The sequence below is a fragment of the Saccopteryx bilineata genome, chromosome 1 (assembly GCF_036850765.1).
Source record: "Saccopteryx bilineata isolate mSacBil1 chromosome 1, mSacBil1_pri_phased_curated, whole genome shotgun sequence".
In the NCBI taxonomy this organism is placed as follows: Eukaryota; Metazoa; Chordata; class Mammalia; order Chiroptera; family Emballonuridae; genus Saccopteryx; species Saccopteryx bilineata.
The window spans coordinates 124,067,642-124,089,355 of NC_089490.1; the positions used below are offsets into that span (position 1 = coordinate 124,067,642).

The window sequence follows — 21,714 nt, forward strand, 5'->3', positions numbered from 1 at the left end:
TGAATGTAACTCTCTTCACCCATATATCTAAATGGTTTCCACTCTCACTCCATTCAAGTCTGTGCTCTGTTTTCTCTTTCCTTATCAGAAGGACCTTTCTTAGACACAGTATCTGATACAGTCTCCCACCATTCTCTATTTACTGCATTTTATTTTCTTTTTAGTACTGATCTCCATATATATGTACAGCCACATTTCAATTTATGTTTTCCTCTACTGGAATAAAAGCTCCAGGATTGTAAGAACCTCTGTATTTTGAATGGAATGGATGGATGGATAGATAAATAAATGGATGGATGGATGGATGATCATTCTTTCATTCTATCTAGCTGAACAGGAAACTTTTTTGGAGAAACAATAGTAAAAAAATCCAAAGTATCAGTATCAATTGTATTCTTTACCCAACTATAATTTGGTAAAGATGGCAAATGATGATGGCATTTTTGATGTGTGTACACAATACACCAAATTCTGCAATTCTATGCATAATTATTTGTATTCCATATGCGAGAAGGCAGGACAACATGAAACAGTCAGCCTGCATCATGTCAAGAAACATGTCACCTCTGTTAGTAGTATTTCATATAACGCTGGGCGGCACCTTAGGTTTGTAGAATAAGTGGATTGGATTGAATTCTTTCTATCTGTCAAGGCTAGGGGTACCTGGGGTACCTCGTCTCTTCCTTCTTGATTTTGCTTTCAACACACACTCCAAACAAGACCCAGACCAACTGAATGTCAAAGTTTCTACTAACAACTAGATACTGAGAAAGACCACCACTTTGGTCTTCAGTTTACTTCTTTTTAATGTTTAGTTCAAGAAAATTTGTAAACTAAAAATTTGGGAATATTTACTACCAGAAAACTCTATAAAAGTATCACCTAAAAGTGGTTCTCAGTACTGCAAGAATTCGTGCAGACATACTTACAAACCCAACTACTTAGGCATATTGTCCTAAATATAGCTTTTTCTCAGGACTCTCCATATTTAGCTGAAAGCAGAGACGTTAGCATTTTCATTGTATCAGGATCAAATTGAAATTATTTTCTTGTAAGATGGAGGGCAGTGTTCTCTCAAGATACCTAACAGTAATAATCTGTGTGGTCCCTAATGCCAATACTGGGAAATCACTAAATCCCTAAAGCATCCAGGGAGAACTTGAAGCTTAGCTCCTCTCTGAATAAGCCACTTTACTTTAAGAGATATTATCAGATTAAAGAACAAAGTCATTTATCTTTTCCTGTGGTGAAAACTGAAGATCCCCTGGCAGTCGCTCAATAGGAGACCTGGATATGAAGGGACTCGGTCAAACTCCAGGGGAGCTGTGGAAGTGGTAACAACGGAAGGGTAACGGAGAGGGAAAGGATGCTCAAGATTCTATTAATAACTAAGCAATAGTGGTGAGAGTTGTAAACACTGTTTAAAACAAGGGGGAGGCCTTTCTGAAGCTGGAGATGAACACAAAACCATCAGTCACTCATGGTGACACCCAGGACTATGAGACTGCAAATTCCAGCATGGTTCCAGCTCACTGAGCAGTGTGACCAACACTACACCTTCAACAATGGCAGACAAATGCTCACAGTAGACACTTTGAATGTTGATATCTTACTATTTACATAGAAATTGTCTGTTTTAATTAACCTTCATTTTACACATGGTAGTCAACATTCAGTACTTAAAATTAATGATAGCAAACAGATTGATTCTGAGGAGTGCCAAAAGCTTTTAGAGGTGGACCTATGTTCTGAGACTATAGCAGAGAAGGGAGGCAAGTTGATTTTCACTATGAGCCAAGAGATCTCCTATTACAATTGCATAATTAATCACATTTTATATGCTTTATGGTCTCGATTCTGGAAAAGTGATCAAGAAACCTTTACTTCAAAACAGTTATAATAACAGAATAATTTAAATCAGGATATCTATCTATATATCTTAATAGGTTAGAAATTTTAGAAATTTTCTTCTAATGTTGAAAATGTCTTTATTTTGTCATCTTCAAATCCTAAAAAGAGGATACCCAAAATCTGGATATTTTACATAAAAGTGTTAGTCATGATTTGCAAAACTGAGAACATACCAAGTAAGCATATATAAAAACGTAACAAGTGTCAAGAGACTTGAGAGCTCAAGAACTGATAATAAAGAAAGATCAGTAAATAATAATGCAAATAGCCTGACCTGCTGAGTCTTCCAGTCCAATCTCTCCCACTCCCAATGTCCTTGATATTATCTACAGCTTGCAATGCTAAAAAGAAAAAGAAAGAAAAAAAAGGGAAGAAAACTATTTAGCAAGAAATCAAAGTAATTCTAAAATACCCAGGTGAAAAAAATTAAACATCATAAAGGAGTTAAACAAGATTCCTATAACAAAACCATGGATGTAGTATTAAGTAGTTTTCATTGTAATAATTTTTAAAAGACCAGATTCATAGTCACACAACAATGTCAGATCATAGGACTGTGCCAGTTAATGGTTGATGAATGAATATGAACAATTCATAAATAATATTTTATTAATGACAGTCAAGATACAATGGCAGTTTAAATGTAAAAATATGAGCCAGTTATTTTTAGAGCTGTATCAATTAAAACACTTTTTAAAAATCTTTATATTATTAGTTCAATCATTCAAGCACATGTGTGTGTATGTAGCCCTGGGCATATTTTTATTAAGAGAAACCATCTTTATAGTCTATGATAATTAACTTAAAGTGTACCTCTAATACAACAGTACTTACAGCTACAGTACTTTATGGAAAAGGTGCTAATGGGCACTAGAATTTATTAAATATAGGCTAGCACTTATGAAAGCACAGTGCTACTTTGTTGGATACTAACTTGTATAAAAATATAAAGTCTACAAACTCACTGAATAATTTCTAGGTTTAAAACAACAACAACAACAAAAACAGCAAAATAATACAGAATCACCCTATTTATACTCAGTCACTATATTGAGAAAGACTCCATTGTCATAAAGACCAGGATATAATCATTAGTCCCATGACAGAAGAGCTAAAAATCTTTGGAAATTTATCTAACCTCCTGAAGGCTTATTTTTTCTGATCTGTAAATGGTTTCATAGCCTTGACATAAGCCTAAAAATTAAAAAAAAAAAAACTTTCAATGCATATAACTATTCTGTCATAATTTAATTATTTATTTATGACTATCGAATAATTTTTACAAGGGAAAGTTCATCAACTATCTCAACTTTTTAAGCTTTGGTTCTCCAAATGATGAAGTTCTATGGTTTTAAAATGTTAAAATATTAATGAATAATTTCTGTGATCTTATTTACAACATAATTATTAAAATTGTGAAAATGTAAGTTATATAAATTTTCTGTCCTTGTATGGTAGGGTTGCCTGTATCATCCACCTGAAAATATCATCACTATATTAAGCAAGACTTTAAAATGCAACTTTCAGGATAATGGAATTCCACTTATGGGATAATGGTCTAATGCACTAGTGGTGGGATTTGAGGGGAGATCTACACTGAGGTTACTGGCGTAGCTTTTGATTATTAGTTTATATAAGGCTTTAAACTTATACTAAACAAGTTTTTAAAAGCCTCTATAATTTTGGGTGATTTTTGAAGTACCTAAATTATTTTAAAGTATAAAATAGTAAAAGAAATTATACAACAAAACCAATTGGGATTTATCCTAGGAGTGTAAAGTTGGTTTAATATCTAAATATCAAATAATGTAACATACTTTACTAATAAAATAAAGGACAAAATCATATAATCATCTTAATAGATGCTGAAAAACACTTGCCCCTCATTCCTGCTACCTCTGGGATAGAGATTAATTGCATGGTCAATGATTTAATCATTGATACCTATGTAAGAGAACCTCAATAAAAAGTCTATAAACTGTGCAGGTCAGACAGCTTCCTGGTTGGTGAACACTGTGACGTATCCAAAGAGTGGCATGTCCGAAATCTACAAAGAAAGAAACACCTGTGCTCCAGACTTTTCTAAACTTGTCCTATATACCTCTTCATCTGGCTGTTCATGTGAATCTTTCATTATAAGATGTAATTATAAGTATAGCATTTTTGAGTGCTGAGTCCTTCTAGCTAATGACTGAATCTGAAGGAGTGTCTGAGAAACTGCCAATTCAGCCAGGCCAAAGTGGCCAGTGCCGATAGACCCCACTCACAGCTGGCTTCTAAAAATCAGTCTGGTAAAACTTACCCTTTAACCTGTGGGATCTGACACTAACTCCAGGTAGTATCAGATGGGAAGAAACCCAGTTGATGTCAGAGACTCAGTATTGGAACATAATAGCCTTTTTAACAAATGGCTCTGAGACAACTAAATGTCTATATACAACAGACTAAAACTGAACTCCTGCCTCAATACCATACAAAAAATTAATTCAGAAGTGGATCATATAACTGAATGTAAGAGATAAAACTGAAAAACTACTAGAAGCAAGCATAAATGCTCAGAACTTCAAGTTTGGCAGTGGTGTCTCAGATATAATATAACATCAGCAGGTAAGACAAATAACAAATGTGAAAAAATAGATAAATTAAACAATATTAAAATACAAAACCTTTGTATGTCAAAGTACACCAGCAAAAAACTGAAAAGACAACCTACACAGTAGGAGATAATATTTGGAAATCATACTTCTTATAAAGGATTGGTATCCAGAATATATAAAGAATTCTTAGCCTGACCAGGTGGTAGTGCAGTGGATAAAGTGTCGGACTGGGATGCAGAGGACCCAGGTTCGAGACCCCGAGATTCGCCAGCTTGAGCACGGGCTCATCTGGTTTGAGCAAAGCTTATCAGCTTGGACACAAGGTCGCTGGCTCAAGCAAGGTGTTACTCAGTCTGCTGAATGCCCGCGGTCAAGGCACACATGAGAAAGCAATCAATGAACAACTAAGGTGTCACAACAAAAAACTAATGATTGATGCTTCTCATCTCTCTCTGTTTCTGTCTGTCTGTCCCTCTCTCTGACTCTCTCTGTCTCTGTAAAAAACAAGAAGGAATTCTCATAACTCTGTAATAAAAAGTCAAATGAGTCAATTTAAAAAGGTAAAAGAATCTAAAAAGACATTTTGCCAGAGAAACAGAGAAGTGATCAATTCTCCCATGAAAGATGCTCAACTACACTAGCGATTAGGGAAAAGAAAACCCAAAGCATAAAGATATATCTCTTCATATCCATTAGGATGGCTATTTAAAAAAAAAAATAGATAATAACAAGTGCTGGTGAGGGTGCAGGAAACTGAAGCATTCATGCATCTCTGATAGGAATGTGAAGTACTGCAGGTGCTTTGGAAGGTTACATATAGAATTATCATATGACCCAGCAATTCCCCCTGTGTACATATACAACAGAAATAAAGCATATGCCCATAGAAAAATTACATTAATGTTCATAGCAGCATTATTTATAACAGTCAAAACATAGCAGTAACCTAAATGGCCCATCAACTGAAGAATGGATTAACAAAATTAGCTATATTTATACAATGGAATATTATTCAGCCATAAAAAAGAAATGAAATACACATCACATTATGGATAAAGCTTGAAGACATTATACCAAATGAAAGCTAGTAACAATACACTATATATTGTATGAGTTTATTAGTATGAAATGCCCAGAATATGTTAATCTATAGAGACCTAAGCAAATTAATGGTTACCTAGAGTGATGGGAGAGGGAAACTTGTAGTTCTGGGGAGTGAATGTTAATGAGTAGAAAGTTTCTTTTTGTCAGACAAAAATGTTCTAAAATTAGATTTAAATGATATTGAACAACTTGAATTTACTAAACATTGACTTGCACACAGTAAATGAATAAATTATATAGTATATAAAATATAACTCAATAAAGCTGTTTTTAAATATATATATAGTATAAAGCAAAGATACATTAACACAATCATATTCCTATTTTTAAAAAGAAAAGTATCCATATCTGTCTTGAGAAAATATGATCATATTAAGATAATATGAAAGATATTTAATATTTTGATAGATTATTCCTTGATAGATAATATTAATGTCATGCCACAATCTAATGACAGAAATCTTTAGATTTAGTTTTTCAGCAGATGCAAGAATGATATAATACAATTCAAGTATGACTCACTTTACAGGGTTGATAGTGTACTAATTTTAATCCAAATTTTGTGATAGTTTAGTTTAGAATCCAATTTTTAAAAGTGAGAAATTATATAGATGCTTTAGTAATTTGAGAATTCTCTGTTTAAGAATGACTGTTGGCCCTGGCCGGTTGGCTCAGTGGTAGAGCGTCAGTGGGTGTGCAGGAGTCCCGGGTTTGATTCCCGGCCAGGGCACACAGGAGAAGCGCCCATCTGCTTCTCCACCCCTCCCCCTCTCCTTCCTCTCTGTCTCTCTCTTCCCCTCCCACAGCCAAGGCTCCATTGGAGCAAAGATGGCCCGGGCGCTGGGGATGGCTCCTTGGCCTCTGCCCCAGAGTGGCTCTGGTCGCAGCAGAGCGCCGCCCCTGGTGGGCGTGCCGGGTGGGTCCCGGTCGGACACATGCGGGAGTCTGTCTGTCTCTCCCCGTTTCCAGCTTCGGAAAAATACAAAAAAACAAAAAAACAAAAACAAAAAAAAGAATGACAGTTGTGAAAGAAAATTTTAGCTGCCAAATAAGATATGGACATGAGGAAACATACTTTAAAAAGATCAAATTTCAGCCTTGGCCGGTTGGCTCAGCGGTAGAGCGTCGGCCTAGCGTGCGGAGGACCCGGGTTTGATTCCCGGCCAGGGCACACAGGAGAAGTGCCCATTTGCTTCTCCACCCCTCCACTGCGCTTTCCTCTCTGTCTCTGTCTTCCTCTCCCGCAGCCAAGGCTCCATTGGAGCAAAGATGGCCCCGGGCGCTGGGGATGGCTCTGTGGCCTCTGTCTCAGGCGCTAGAGTGGCTCTGGTCGCAACATGGCGACGCCAGGATGGGCAGAGCATCGCCCCCTGGTGGGCAGAGCGTCGCCCCATGGTGGGCGTGCCGGGTGGATCCCGGTCGGGCGCATGCGGGAGTCTGTCTGACTGTCTCTCCCTGTTTCCAGCTTCAGAAAAATGAAAAGGAAAAAAAAAAAATCAAATTTCAGTGATATAATTTAAATTTCCAAATTCTATGTATTAAACCTTTAATTTTAATATGAATTAATTTAATGAAATATTCATAGGTAACATTATCCCATGGGACTATCACATTTACCGAATTTTTGGACAATAAGAGTTATATGATTATATAGCCTGATAAATTCCAGTTATACAACCTAAAGTGTCTAACCTCTTTGTTTATTTAATCATGTTTGACTACTCAAGTATATTTTCTACTGTTGCAGTTTAAAAAAATCTCTTCTCCAATGTGCGCATGCATGCGCATTGCTTTAAATTGAGGATTTGTTGATTGGCACCCATGTATCCCATTCATCTATCCATTTACTCAACAGAAAGTCACTGAGAACTTCTTATAAGATATTGTATATGTAATAAAGTTGAATGGAGAAATAAAAAAAATAAGTGCTTTTAAGACTTTCTAAAATTCATTTTGAGTTCAGGCCTCAAGTTATAGGTGGTACAATTGTCTGAACTTCAGTTTCCTTGTCTTAAAGTGAGGATTAATTGAACTAATGTGCTTACAGAACCCAATAATCAATGTTAATCTCTCTCTTCCTCTCCCTCTCTCTCTCTCTCTCTTTCTCTTTGACCTACTTTAAAGGCTAAGAAGATTCATCAGATATAGATTCTGCCTTTTAGGAACTAACAATATAACAGATGTTATAATATGTTTAAATAAATAAGATGAAAAATTATAAAGTAGAAATTTCAAGTAATGAAATGAGAGGTGAAATGTTCTCTGCCAGATATGCATAACACAGCATCATCGTTACCAAACAGACATAGCATTTATATAGTTGACTAATAAGCTAATTAAGCCCTGGCTAGTTGGCTCAGTGGACAGAGCATTGTCTCAGGATGCAGATGTCTCAAATTTAATTCTCATTTAAGGCACACGAGGCACTGGCCTTGGGTGCTAAGGATAACTCAGATGGTCTGAGAGTATCAGCCTCAGGCACTAAAAATAGCTTGGTTGATTGCAGCATCAACCCCAGATGGAGGTTGCCAGGTGGATCCCAGTCAGGGTGCATGCAGGAGTCTGTCTCACTATCTTCCCTCCTCTCACTTAAAAAAATTAGCTAATTAAATACTTATTAAGTAGGAAAAGATAGATCAATAATCTTAGATTGTTCCCAGCAAATTCTGAAGAATTGCAAGTAATGTTTAACCTTATAAAAGAGATGTTTACCTGTTGGTATTGTTTCTTAAGATAATGAATAAAAATGCTACATTTCCTCTATGAAGAATCCATTAATTCTGGCTTTCCCAGCTCCAGCATTTATATGTGACCACTAGAAAGTTACTTAATGTCTTGGTTCTTCCCATTTCCTCATCATTATGTGGGAATGATAATAATTCATGCCTTATAAAGTGATTAATAGAATTAAGTGAATTAATTGCTGTCAAGAGTAAGAGCATCTGGTCCATGGGGTACCACTGAATAACACTGTAAGTGCTCAATGTTAGATCATCTTATTACTCTTATTATAATCTTTCATGCCATAGCAAGAACATGTGCAAGCATTTAAATCAAATTTAAATTACCATTCAATGGGAAGGTTAAATGTCATAGGAAAGATTTTTGTATGCATATTGATAAGACTAAGGGCCTTTTATATCACTCATAATGGCCAGAAGAATGAAGTTCTGTGACTAGCCAGTACTATGTAATGTGCCTTTGTGGTAGGTAGAGAATGAAAAAAGCAGCTCTCCCAAAGGAAAAGGCATGTATGCGTGTAGGGGTGGAGGGGTTCTATTTCCAGAAGAATGGAGTAGTAAGGACTGCTAGAAGACAAAGCAGCAGTCTTCTCAGCACATCTACCATGTGAACTGGAAGCGTTTGCATTAATTCAGATTTTGTAATTTAACTAAACTGAGAAAATGTTAAACTAATAGGCAATTTACATTAATTTAGAACTTTTGGATAAATAGTCCTTAGGCTGAGCCTAGAGGGAAACCCCTTTTCTTCACCTTCTGCATCTAATTGGCCATTGCATCATGCTCTTCTCCTTCCTTAAATGTCTATAATATCTGTCCCTTCTTCTCCATTTCTATTGCTATTACCCTTCCTATACACTTGTGCTTCTCTAAGCTTAGCTGTGATCATACCTTTCTTAGTTGTTGTCTCTGCCCCAATCTCAAACCCTACACATGAGACAACTAGCGTATGTTGTCATTCTCTGCATACTCTTCCCTCCAATTCACCCAACTATTGAACCTTCTCAGTGGAGTTTTTGATAACTCTTTAAAGGATACTGAGCAAATTCTCATTTCACAGGACCTACAAGTGGTAGGGTACCATAACATACGGAAGTACCAAGTTAAGGGTTAGGTCAAATTACCACAAGTTATTATTATTATTAACATTCCATGCCAAAAAAAGTGTATGGTAAAGTGTGGCCATTCATATGTGGCTAATGAAAGTTGAAAGTGGTTTAAATTTTTTCAAAAATTTTTGGATCACATATACCAGCTATCTCACACATGTTTATACTTAAGTGTAATTTCATTTCTGAGAAAATATATCTGAGGAAACAATTCTAAGAACAAGAAAAGTGTGTGCACAAATATATTTATCTAAAATTATTTGTAATATAGAAAAGAAATAAGTCCAAATGGCTAAGCATAATACATTGGTTAAATGAACTACAGATCATCTCCCTACTTAAATGAGGCTTAAAATGAGGCTTAGTAGTTAGCACAGCCCTGATTCAAATAACATCCCTGACTCCAGTGACCAAAAGTTCCCAAACTGATTTTATTACAAATATAAATCTTATAAAATATTAATTATAGTTAATAGATAGAGGATCTGTAGTTTATATAACCAATGACATACATACACACACACACACACACACACACACACACACTATTCGAAGGATAAATGCCAAGATGTTACAATGTTACTTTTAGAAATATAGTAATTTCTTTCTTTCTTTGGTCAATCTACATTTTCTATTTATTTCTCCAATAAATTAAATAACTTTCATAATAATAAAAAAGTTACTAAATTTTCATAAAAATTGTATGATATGTAGTAGCCAAAAGTCCTTTTAAAAACCATTTATTTACTTATTTAATTATGCATTAAAAGTGCTTTTTTATGCATTAGACACCTTATCTCCAACACTCTATAGGTCACTACCTCCCTGTAAAGTTTGCATTCTTAACACAACAAATGGGCAACAAGTAGCAGAATTAGGATTTGATTCTAAGACTGCCTGACTTCAAAATACATTTTCCTTCCAATTGACCATGTAGATCTCTTTAAAACGCACCTGCCTATGTATCAGTTGTCCATTTTTTTCAGGTATTAAATGATATAGCCTATGAAGTAATTGTTACTAATAGGAAATGAGCTAGTTAAGTTACAGTGAGAGAAACTCAAGAATTGGAGGCCTTCCCCCACCATCTCTCACTGTTCCTTTTTTTCCTTTTATTTCCCGTGTAGTGTTTAAACTAGTTTGTCTTATGAACTTGCCTAGTTTGTTCATTGCTTTACCTCTAGCATCTAGAACAGTGCCTGGGTTTTGATACACACTTAGTAAACGAATGAATAAATAAATACATGAGGACATGTGCAACTTCTTCTCTTTACTATGGGTCTCTTGACAAATCTGCTAGCCACTCAGCTGTTGAATCCTCATTTCTTAATGTAATATTGACTAATGAGTTTAACTTTATTCACTCAAAAACTATTTACTGAGCACCTATGATATGCCAGATATTGTTCTAAGCACGTGATAATAGGAGGAAACAAAACAAACAAATATCTCTCATTGAGTTTGTAATCTGATGAGTGAGGGAAGACAAGAATATAACAATAAGCTAGATGGTATTAACTATTTTGAACACCAAACAGCTTGTGAAATGAATCTGAGGGGAAAATCTATAATGTTATGAAGGGTAACTGAGAAAGAGGACATCTGAGAAAGGAGGTGAGGGACTTAGATATATGCATATTGGATCTAAAGAACTTTTCACACAGTGAGAATAGCAAGCTGGCATGATTGCATTTTCAGAGTGACTGGATTGCAATGAGTGAATATGAGAGTAATAGGAACTCAAATCAGATAAGTGAGGGAGGGGTAAAGGTGGATTGTGTGAGACACTGGAGGACCTTTGTTGTAGCAGTTTAGAATACGGGCTTTCAGAGGCTGAGGGAAGGTAAGAGAGTTAAAGGGGGAAAATGGTGATGGAAGGAGACGTGACATGGGTTGGTGAACACACAGTACAATATATAGATAATGTAGCATAAAATTGTACACCTGAATTCTATAAAATTTTATTCACCCAAATAAATTCAATAAAAATTTCTTTTAAAAGTGCAAGAAAAAGTATACTATTTTTCTTGAAAAGAAAATAGTGTACGGGCTTTGTCCTCAGAAAAATTAGTAGCAAGGGTTTAAGTAGAAGTGGCATAGAATGTGACTTCTAGGTGTTTATTTCTCAATAGGGTTGCTATTGGCATTTTGGGAGGGCAAGTCATCTTTGTCCTGAGCATCAAGCCCAAGGCAGGTCATTGAGCACTTCTAAACGCAATCCATAAAAACAGTAGTAATTTTCAGACCTTGGACAGCCACAATGTCCCATTTTCAGACAAATGTGTATGTTAATTAATGTTAATTATAGACTGAGGGTAGGTATAGGGTAGAGTCAATTTTAATATTACAGGTTATACTTTATGTTTTCTTGAGCCAAAGTGGCAGCACTGAATTCAGAATACACACACACACACACACACACACACACACACACACACAAGGATTTGCCAACCAATTAGATGTGTGTATAAGTGAAAGCTAGAAGTCAAAGATGATTCCCAGGAATGAATGAATAAAAGGATGTAGTTGCTATTCATTGAAAATATGAAGACTAAATGTGGATGAAGCAGATTTGGTGAAGAAAGCAAGAATTTAGTCAACATGTTAAAAACTAGGTAAAAGTAAAAATGTATATTTTATTTAAAAAATTTTTTTAAATGAGTTAACAGGCATTAGTTCTGAACTGATGAATTTATTAGAGTGTATTTTATGGAAGCATAAGACTAACAGAAATAAATATTAAATAAATGAATAAATGATTCCTAATAACTAATAGTGCTCTATTAGTTATTTTAAGCAATTAGATTATGTCATCAAAAGATATTTTTGTTTGTTTTGTTATGTCTTAAAATACCCCAAAGACTAAATATAATAGTGAATTTCAAACATTAATGGTGTGTGGGTAGGCAGGCTTTTAAATCTGTTAAAGTCCCCCCAGGTCCTTATTGCTCAGAGTAGACTTCCTACGGTGAGATTAAGCTCAGGCCATGGAAAACAGTGGGTGCCACAACTGCCTTGTACTTCCCACTGAATAAGCACCAGCACTTCCAACATCACGGAGTCAGTTGGTCAATACACACAACCTTTTCTGCATTCATGGTCAATTTCGGGATTTCAGGGAAAACTCTACATCCAGACATTATTTTAGACACCCTTTCTGGGTAGACTTGAGTCGCTCTTCCATGAACGAAAGAAATGATCTGAATTCTCACAATGAACTGATTGATGCATACAGTTTAGAGTTGCTAGAAGGAATTATCCACTTGCTTCACTGCTGTGACATTTTCCCCAGTGACAAACTGCCTGCTCATAAGAAAGCAATGCTCATTGTATAAACATGACGTTTCCCACCAAATGTGTTGAATAATCAAACTCCTACAGTCAGAAAACTTTCATTCTTTTTGAATTTATACCATGTTTACAAAAATTCTATATCAACATTTTCTATTAATATCCCCTACGAATAATATGGGTGAGGTGTATGAATTCCAAAAGAAATCGCTGCACATGCTTGTGCACACAAACATACTATACTCCCTTTAGAACATGTATCACTTTTCAGACTCACCTGGATTACTGTTAGATACCCTCTTTCTCTAAATAAACATTAGTGGAAGGACACTGAACGTAATTTTTCAGTCAAGGTGTTCCTTCAATCACCAGGTAGCTAAAGAAGCTACAAGGTTTATGCAAAGGTGGTTGCTTGAGCTAAAGTGGAAGGAACACCATCAGGAAGGACCAGTGGCAGACATGCTCCATGGGTCCCACATTGTTGTTTCACTGGAAGGACACAGTGTGTTCTAGTGAATCACTGTTCATTTCACCAGCAGTACTGTTCCATTGAGCTCAGGAACCCGGGATGACAAACAGCGCCTGCGTGATCATCTAATGAAGGCACCAGGCTGCATCAGTAGTGCCACTGCTCTCAATTAGTGGACAGGCTTTTAATGGTATTCTGCACAACTAAAGCAATTTTGATTACTTAGAGCTAAGTCTCCATTTAGAATGTTTCAGAAGCTAAAACAGGGTGTGCTTTTTTTAAAATATAATTTCTCTTGAGAGTATTTGAATAAGCTATTTGAAAGCCAATCACATTATTGCCTATTTCCCCCCTAAGTAATATTGAAATATATTTTTAAAAGTTGAAATGATAGAATTTACTCTAGCAAATGAAATGTAAATAAGATAGCACATGATTAAGGATATGCTGAGGGTGTGTGTGTGTGTGTGTGTGTGTGTGTGTGTGTATGCATGTGCAGGCAGTCACTATGTGTGTCTCTCTGTGCCAGAATTACAGTTGGTGAATTTTGTTTCATCAGCCAACATTATCAGGAGAGTCGCATATTTATTCTATATATCCACATTAAAAAAAAAACCCATATCTTGCCTTCTTTGGCTGGGAGGACATATATTTCACAGCTTTTGATACAGAGATCTGATGTTTCCACTTCATTATTTTTTTTCTATGTCACTGCATGATGATAAGCACTGATACATGCAATGATACAATTTTCTTTAAAATTTTGCTCATTGATTCATGTCATAACTGAAACCTTACCTTAACAGAGGTGATATAATTCCCTTCATTCTCCTTAGAAACATATGGGGTGCTCACTCTGTACCTCACTCTCATCATCTTCTCGCTTTCTATCTACTTGGTGTGTTAAATTCTCATACCACCTTGCACTGTGTGAAAGTCTATGCAATCTTGCTTATTAGAAGGTCACTGAGTAAAAGGAAATGCTAAAGTGCAAGACACACAGTGCCAATAAATTTCTGTTAAACTAGACATGAATTCTACACAAATGAAGAAAATGAACTTCGTGGTTACACACGTCTCACTCCCTACCCCGTTCTTTTGTCTCTCTCAGGTGAATGGCAACATCAGGACCAAAAGCTGATAACTGGAATCCACAGCTGTACTCTACCATCACAAAGTCAGGGTTTCTATGTTAAAAATTAATAATAAAAAAATAAAGTAGGCCTAATACAAATCAATTTTTAAGTGATACACATCCTCATATCCTTGTTTTTCTAAAGAGCTATAGGAACATGCTGAATCAGTCATGTAGGGCAGGAACTAGGGAAATGTTTTAATTATAGTTAAAACTTTCTTTAACATTTTGGGCCACTAGAAAACCCATTAGTTGAATAAATGAACAATTATCAAACCTATCTCTATATTTCTTTTTTATATCCTATTTCATCTTCTTAAAATAATTTTAATAACTACTATATTCTTGCCTCCAAAAGGGTTAACCTCAAAAGTATGTTACATTCTCAGGGAGCTAATTACATATTAATAAAAAATGGTACATCATTGATATTGTTTATGTAGTAAATAAAAAATAAAGGGAAAAATGCAGCTCAGGAAGCAAGTAAAACTTCCTATAATGTGTGTGTTTTTAAAAATTATAATGACTTTGGAAATTGGAAAAGAATATGCACTGATTCTGTCCCCCTCCTTCCCAGAACACATGATATAAAATCACATCATTGACTCAAATTATTGCCAAAGTAGAAAAAACTATTGATAGTTTCATTTATGCTCTTCTCTTGTCAAAAGGTTGCACGAGAGGAGAAGAGTTTCCTTTTAATTGTAGGATGTTTTAAAGTTAAAATTTAAGGATTAAATTTAATAGGAAAGTTTTAGTAATATATACAATTTAGTAGGTAAAAATTTCTTAAATGTTTCCCCCTCACTTCCTCTTGGTTCCTTATTAAAATATTGATCCGAAGTACCATCGACAATGGTTACCATTCTGCTTTCCATTCATGTTAGTATCTAACATCACAGATGTTTCCATCCTTACTGATTACATTTTAATTTTGAATATATATGATATTTTCATGCTCCAAAAATAAAAATATATATATAAAGGTAACTTCAGAGACTTCCATCCATCTCCCTTCTATTCAATCCCATCCACATATTATATGTAATGTTTTTCATTAATTCTGGTTTATCCTTCCTGTATTTCTTTCTGTAAAAATAAGCACATATATGTATTTATTTTTATTTGCCATTCCTTCTAAATCAAAAGGTAACATACTATCTTTATTCTTTCAAGTTTTTTTTTAATTTCAACTAACAATGTATCCTGAAAATTCTCTATATTAGTGCATATAGATCTTCCTCATTATTTTTTTTATAACTTCATGAAACTTCCCTGTATGGGCATAATTCTATTTATTCAACATGTCTTTTGTGGATGGACATGTATATTATTTTCAATATTTGACAACTGAAAATAATGGTACAATTAAAAACCTACATGATTATTTTTTTAAAATCCTCATATGATTCTCTGAAAACCACTGGTGGGTAAGAAAGTTGCCTTAGTTGACTTGAGCTGGTGTCAGTTTCCTCCCCATTTCTCCTATGAGAGAAGATTAATACTGCTAAGCCGGAATTACTTCTTTTTTTTAATTGATTGCTTTTAGAGAGACAGAGAGAGGAAGGAAAAGGGAGGGGAGGAGGGAGGGGGAGAGAGAAAGAAAGAGAGAAATGCATTTGTTTGTTGTTCCACTTAGTAGTGCATTCATTGGTTGCTTCCTTTACGTGCCCTGACCAGGGATCAAACCGGTAACCTTGGCATTTCAGGATGATATTTTAACCAACTGAGCAGACCATCCAGGGCCTTAAATTACCCTTGATGCATTCATCAGAGCTCAGTATTACTCTTACTCTTGAATATAGATCTCTGTGAATAAAGTAAATAAGAAATAGTCTTGGTTGACAATGAGAGAAAGAAACATATTTTAGAACTTTTCTAAAATTTTCTTTATTTCACAGGGCTCTGAGACCTTAAACTAACTTATACTACAAGTCCTAAAAACATTACAGCCAGGAAATATTCTGTTATGTATCAACATCTTCTTAGTAAAGAGCAACCTTCAACATTCCTTAAATTTAGAAGTCATAGTAAGGGCTTGATAATAGTGATGGATTGAATGAATGGATGAATGCATCTACTTGATCCAAAAGAAATGTGACACAAAAGCCTGGGTATAGTTTCCAGGCAATACAAGCCTGAATTAGAGTTCTGAAGACAGGTAGATATGATTAACTTTTTTCCACTCTTCCAAAAATGAAGCAGCCAAGCATAATGCCAAGAGCACCTCTGCTACAGTCCCAGTGAAATGGATGAACATGGATCTCACTTAGTGGCTTGAGATCACTGCATGTTCAACAACACATCCCTCTCTGTTGTTGTAACTGTTACAGCAATGATGACTAATGGCTCTGAGGAAGAGTGGAGGTTAGACAACAAGCCCAGAAAAAACTGCCTGGACCAAGGGGTTTTACTCAACAAGCACCCATGAGGCATTCCGCTCTCGATGAATGGACAAGAGGCTCCGCAGGGGAGAAAGGTAAGAGGAAAGAAAAAAAGAATGGCTGTGTTAGTGCTTGCCAATAAAGAAAAGTCTGAGGAAACCCAGAAGGGAGGTAAAATTTCTTTCCTAAGATAACTGTTGATTTTACCTTTGCCCTTGGAGTAGAATGGAGGATAGCTAACATTTTGAGGAAAGCTCAGGAATTCTAATAAAGAATATAAAATCGGTTCATGCTTTTGTACTAAGATTTCATTGATTTTTAATTATTTTTTTAGTGAGAGTCACAGAGAGATAGACAGATAGGGACAGACAGCAAGAGAAAGAAATGAGAAGCATCAATTCTTCATTGAGGCACCTTAGTTGTTCATTGATTGCTTTCTCATATGTGCCTTGACTAGGGGCTACAGTAGAGCAAATGACCCCTTGCTCAAGCCGGTGACCTTGGGCTTTAGTTCAGCAACCATGGGGTCATGCTTATGATCCCACGCTCAATCCAGCGACCCTGTGCCAAAGCTAGTGAGTCCACACTCAAGCCAGATGAGCAGGCACTGAAGTTGGCGACCTCGAGCTTTCAAACCTGGATCCTGTGCATCCCAGTCTGATGCTCTATCCACTGCGTTACTGCCAGGTCAGGCTAGAGATTTGATTGATTTTTAATACCAGGTTTTTTATTTACTTGTATCATTTTTAACTCAAATACCTGATTCACCTGTGTTACTTTAGAGAAGAAAAATGGGGTGTGGGTGGCTGCCTAAGTAACAAAACACTGTTAGCATAAACATTCTGTTGTATCATCATTTTATGATCACATGCAGGCCATGCATTGAAGCACCTCATTTACGGTGGGAAAGAGCTTTGCTAAGGGAAGATCATGGAGCACAGTACCTTCTAACGAGTAGCGTTATCTCAAATCCTTTTTAGAAGTAGGTAGAGTGGAATCATTAAGTAAAATTGTGAGCACTGAAGTTTATTTATCAGAAAGTTACATATTCCAATTTTTTTAAGTTTCTGTAGTCAACATCTTATTACATTTTTTCTGAAATTGTCCTGTCACAGAGTCTTATGTATATATACTAAATGTGCTTCAGTTTTAAAGGGCATCCCAGAGAGATGATATGTGGACAGCTGTGAAGAGTATATCTGTAGATCTAGGGGACCAAACAGGTACACATGCCACCACTAACAAAGGAAAAAGGCATACGGCCCCCTTCCTTCTTGGTGTGCCGGGGACTCAGGAGAACTCTGGATTTCCCAGTGGTCTGCTTCTGCTTGCAGGCTGAACTGGGAAGATATTTTTTATGCTGCAGAAAACCAAGATGTTTGCATTCCCACCAATCCAGGGACAAGGCATTTTCCTCATACAGACACAAAACATACAGTATATCAATGTTTAATGGAGGCTAAAACTGGGAGAGGAACAGAAAACAAGAACAGAGCAGGTTAAAAAAATATCTGGTTTCTCTCTATCAAAATACTAATTAAAATTCATGTTCATGGGGATGATTATACATATATTTTTGAACTAAAAGTCTAACCTGGCACTATTTTTTGGCCTTATTTTTGTGACAACATTTTTGTCCATATGGCATGAAGTGAATCATTTTACATCTTTTTTGAAGCTCTATGTGTTTTTCTTGTTGTCTATTCCCTGTTCTCCCACCACACACACTGGCAGCCGCTACCAAGTTACCAAATGCCAACTCAGCCCTGCAAGCTGGCTGCATAAAGCTATATAGTACTGGCATTTTCCTTTCTTTGCAGAAATATTCTCATTCTCTCTCTCTCTCTCTCTCTCTCCCACACCATACACACACACACACACACACACACACACCATTGAAGCATTCTGAATATTTCCCCTTCATTTCCATGCTGATCTCTCGCTTCTGCAGGACTCTGCCCAGCGCCAGTGTGAGTGCCGCACTGGTGGCTGGTCTGTGGAGGAACACACCAGCTCACTTAGGGCCTCTCACCCGTGCCCCCCTTTTGTATGGCACTCTGACAATTAGTGGTTCACTTAAAAACTGCTATAAATGAATGGTTCATCGAGCCTACGTAATTAGTTTAGTCACAGCAAAAAGACTGTCCTGTGATCTCCTTTTCTTTTTCTTTATTATTTTTTTTAATCATGGTAATCTGTGCTCCTGCTTTTCGAACAGAAGAATGCTTCTAATCTGCGGGACAGCCTGACTGTTTGGTCGTGGACAGCACACAGTGAGGACACGGGCTGCCTCTTCCAGGATCAGGCGCTGCTGAGTTTGGGTGGAAGGGCAGCAACTCCACCTAACAAATGCAACTTTAACAACGGTAAAACAACCTAATAGCTCGGCGTGCCAGGGGGCTAATGTGGCGGGCCATTTACTGCTGCACTAAATAGCCCCGGTTTGATTCTCACTGCCAAGTGTTGAACTGAGAATTGCAAGGCAGGAGTAGCTCCTAATTCATTAGATAAAGGGGGTCATTGCTCATAGTGCTGGGGAAAGTGTAGAAGGATAAGAAATTGAACAAGGCATTCGCCCTCCAAACGCCATAAAAAGCTGGGCTACTGGTGGGAAAACCTGATCTGGGAAAACAGGGTCACTGAGACACAAGGGCTCTGTTCCTGGCACTCATAAACAAATGTTTAACTTTGGGCAAATTGACTTTATTTTGCAATCTTCACCTGGAAAGAGGCTAGAAGGAGAGGTGATCCTAATACTGAAGCTATTATTTATTATTTTTAAATCACTTTGACACGCTTGGAACAAAAGCAACAACATGAAAACAGAGTATGATTTAGCCTTGGCTATGAAATAAACTGTAACTGAGGTGGCCTTGTCAGCTCTTCTGCCTCCTGTGCCCTGGACAAGTCATTGCGGACGGTTCTGACCTGGGAAATAGGCTGGGCAGGAAAGAGACTGCTAGCAATAAAACGTAGACCAAAATTCTTGTTAGCATTACTACATGTAGAAATATTGTCTTTTCTTTTATTCCTTTTCTTCTTCTTTTGACCAGTTACAAAGAGTTCTAAGTTCAAACTACCCTGAATAGTCAGAGTATAGTAATATGGACAAATAAATTTCCTTATCCCGTTTTCTCAATAGAGAAAAAAAAATCAAATATTTCAAATGAGAACTTTAAAATGGGACATCTTTATTTTCTTGAACATTAGCCCTAAAACAACTGATTTCTCTAATTCCAGCCATCACTCAGATTGGCCTTGAATTACCTCCCAATAGGCCTCCCATGTGCTTCTAGATGAGAGTGTGTAATGGGGGCTCTGTTAATTAACTAGAAGCAAAGTTGCGCAGTGGGGATCAAACACTGGATACGTCCTAAAACTCCCACAGAGAAGATGAAATGCAGCGCAAACTTTAAAGACTTCCCGTCATTAGCTGAGACCTTGCTGCTCCTGGCCCAGACCCCTCCTGTTTCAGAGAACAATGAGGACAATGATGGCAGAAATGAAATAGTGCAGCCAGGGACAAAGGAACGAGCTATTTACCCGCAGAAAAGGAAAGGAAGCGGCGGGAGGGGGAGAAAAAGGGAGAACTTTCTTTTTCTCTGGTTCCTGTCTACTTTTAATTAATTTATGACTGCCAGGGTATTGCACAGAGCACACCCAAACACACTGTACTAGAGCACAGTAATATATGTAACACCTACTGTTTACTCCCAGGAAAAGTACAAGGGGCTGGGGAGAGAAGTCCCGAGGAAGGAGAGAAAGAACAGGAGGGAATCAATGAGAAAAGACAAATTGTTGGACTGAATTTCACTCTTAGGCTCAGAATTCAAATTGGCAGATGATTAAAAACAAAAGAAAAAAAAGGCAACATTGTCCCATGAGTAATAAATCCATTTAAATCAATTCTTTGTCACAGTAGAAAAAAAAACAGCAACTGTGCCTTGACACAGAATTCAACTTTTGCAGTTTTCAGTGGTCTCCTGATACCTTTCATATATATAAATATAAATATATATATATATCAATAGTAGAATAAATATATATATATCAATATTTATATATATATATATATATATCAATAGTAGAAGCACAGTTATATTGGCTTGTGCTTTCCCGTTTCTTTACAAGATACAGATAGAAAAACTTTATTCTGAAAATTGAGCAAACTATTGAGTACCAAAACCTGACCATGAAAGGTCCCTCACCCTTATTTTGCATTTTATACTTTTGCAGAATTCAAATCAGAAGCTTTTTCATGTATCTAAAGTACAAGGCTTCAACAGGTTTAAGAGAGCAAATGAGAACACCAATAAGGGTCACAGCGAGGAAGGGTTGACTCTCTTCTTCATGTCAATGCTCTTGCTTGTAGATGGACCAGTAGGAAGAAGAGAACCATTATTTAGAGGGGCAGATGCCTCTGCTCCCTCTCTTCTCTGAACCTTCTCTTCAAATTTTCAGTTGAAATGGCCGTAATAGAATTTTCTTTTCAAAGCTCAGTGACAAGGCTCAGTCTGCTGTTTCCAGTCACATATTTAGAACAATCAGTGAAAACTCTGCATATGGATGAAACAAGGAAATCCCCCAGGATTGTTTTGTGACTACTTCCCTCACTTCTCACTTTTTCAATTTGAAGGTTTTAGAATTAATAAGCTCAACCACAAATTCAACTTCAGGAAAAAATAACTCTTAAGTATGATATATAGTTCAACCAACTGAAAATATCATATAATCAAAAGGGAGTGACTGTAGAGGTATACCCAATAGCTGCTTCTACATTCTAACCAGCATAAAAAAAAATAAAAATAAAACTCTACCTAGAAGTAAAAGATACATTATAAATTATTGAGAATCTTATCTAGTGTCTCCACAAAGAATAAGGATCCCCCCATACATTTTATGATTGATATAACTATGCCATTTACCAGTAATGTGGCAGAGTAGTAGAACAGCATGATAGATTAGATATGAAA

At 36.4% G+C, this 21,714-nt stretch overlaps 1 protein-coding gene across 5 annotated transcripts in view; it reads right to left on the reverse strand.

The window, feature by feature from the left end:
- The window catches only part of SOX5 (SRY-box transcription factor 5), a 1,095,444-nt gene that overhangs the window by 708,553 nt on the left and 365,177 nt on the right, over nt 1-21,714 (reverse strand). For all 5 annotated transcript variants that reach the window (XM_066264766.1, XM_066264755.1, XM_066264754.1 and 2 more), the window contains one exon: nt 2,186-2,252. The gene's annotated coding sequence lies outside the window, so the exon portion shown is untranslated. The remainder of the gene's footprint in view (nt 1-2,185; nt 2,253-21,714) is intronic.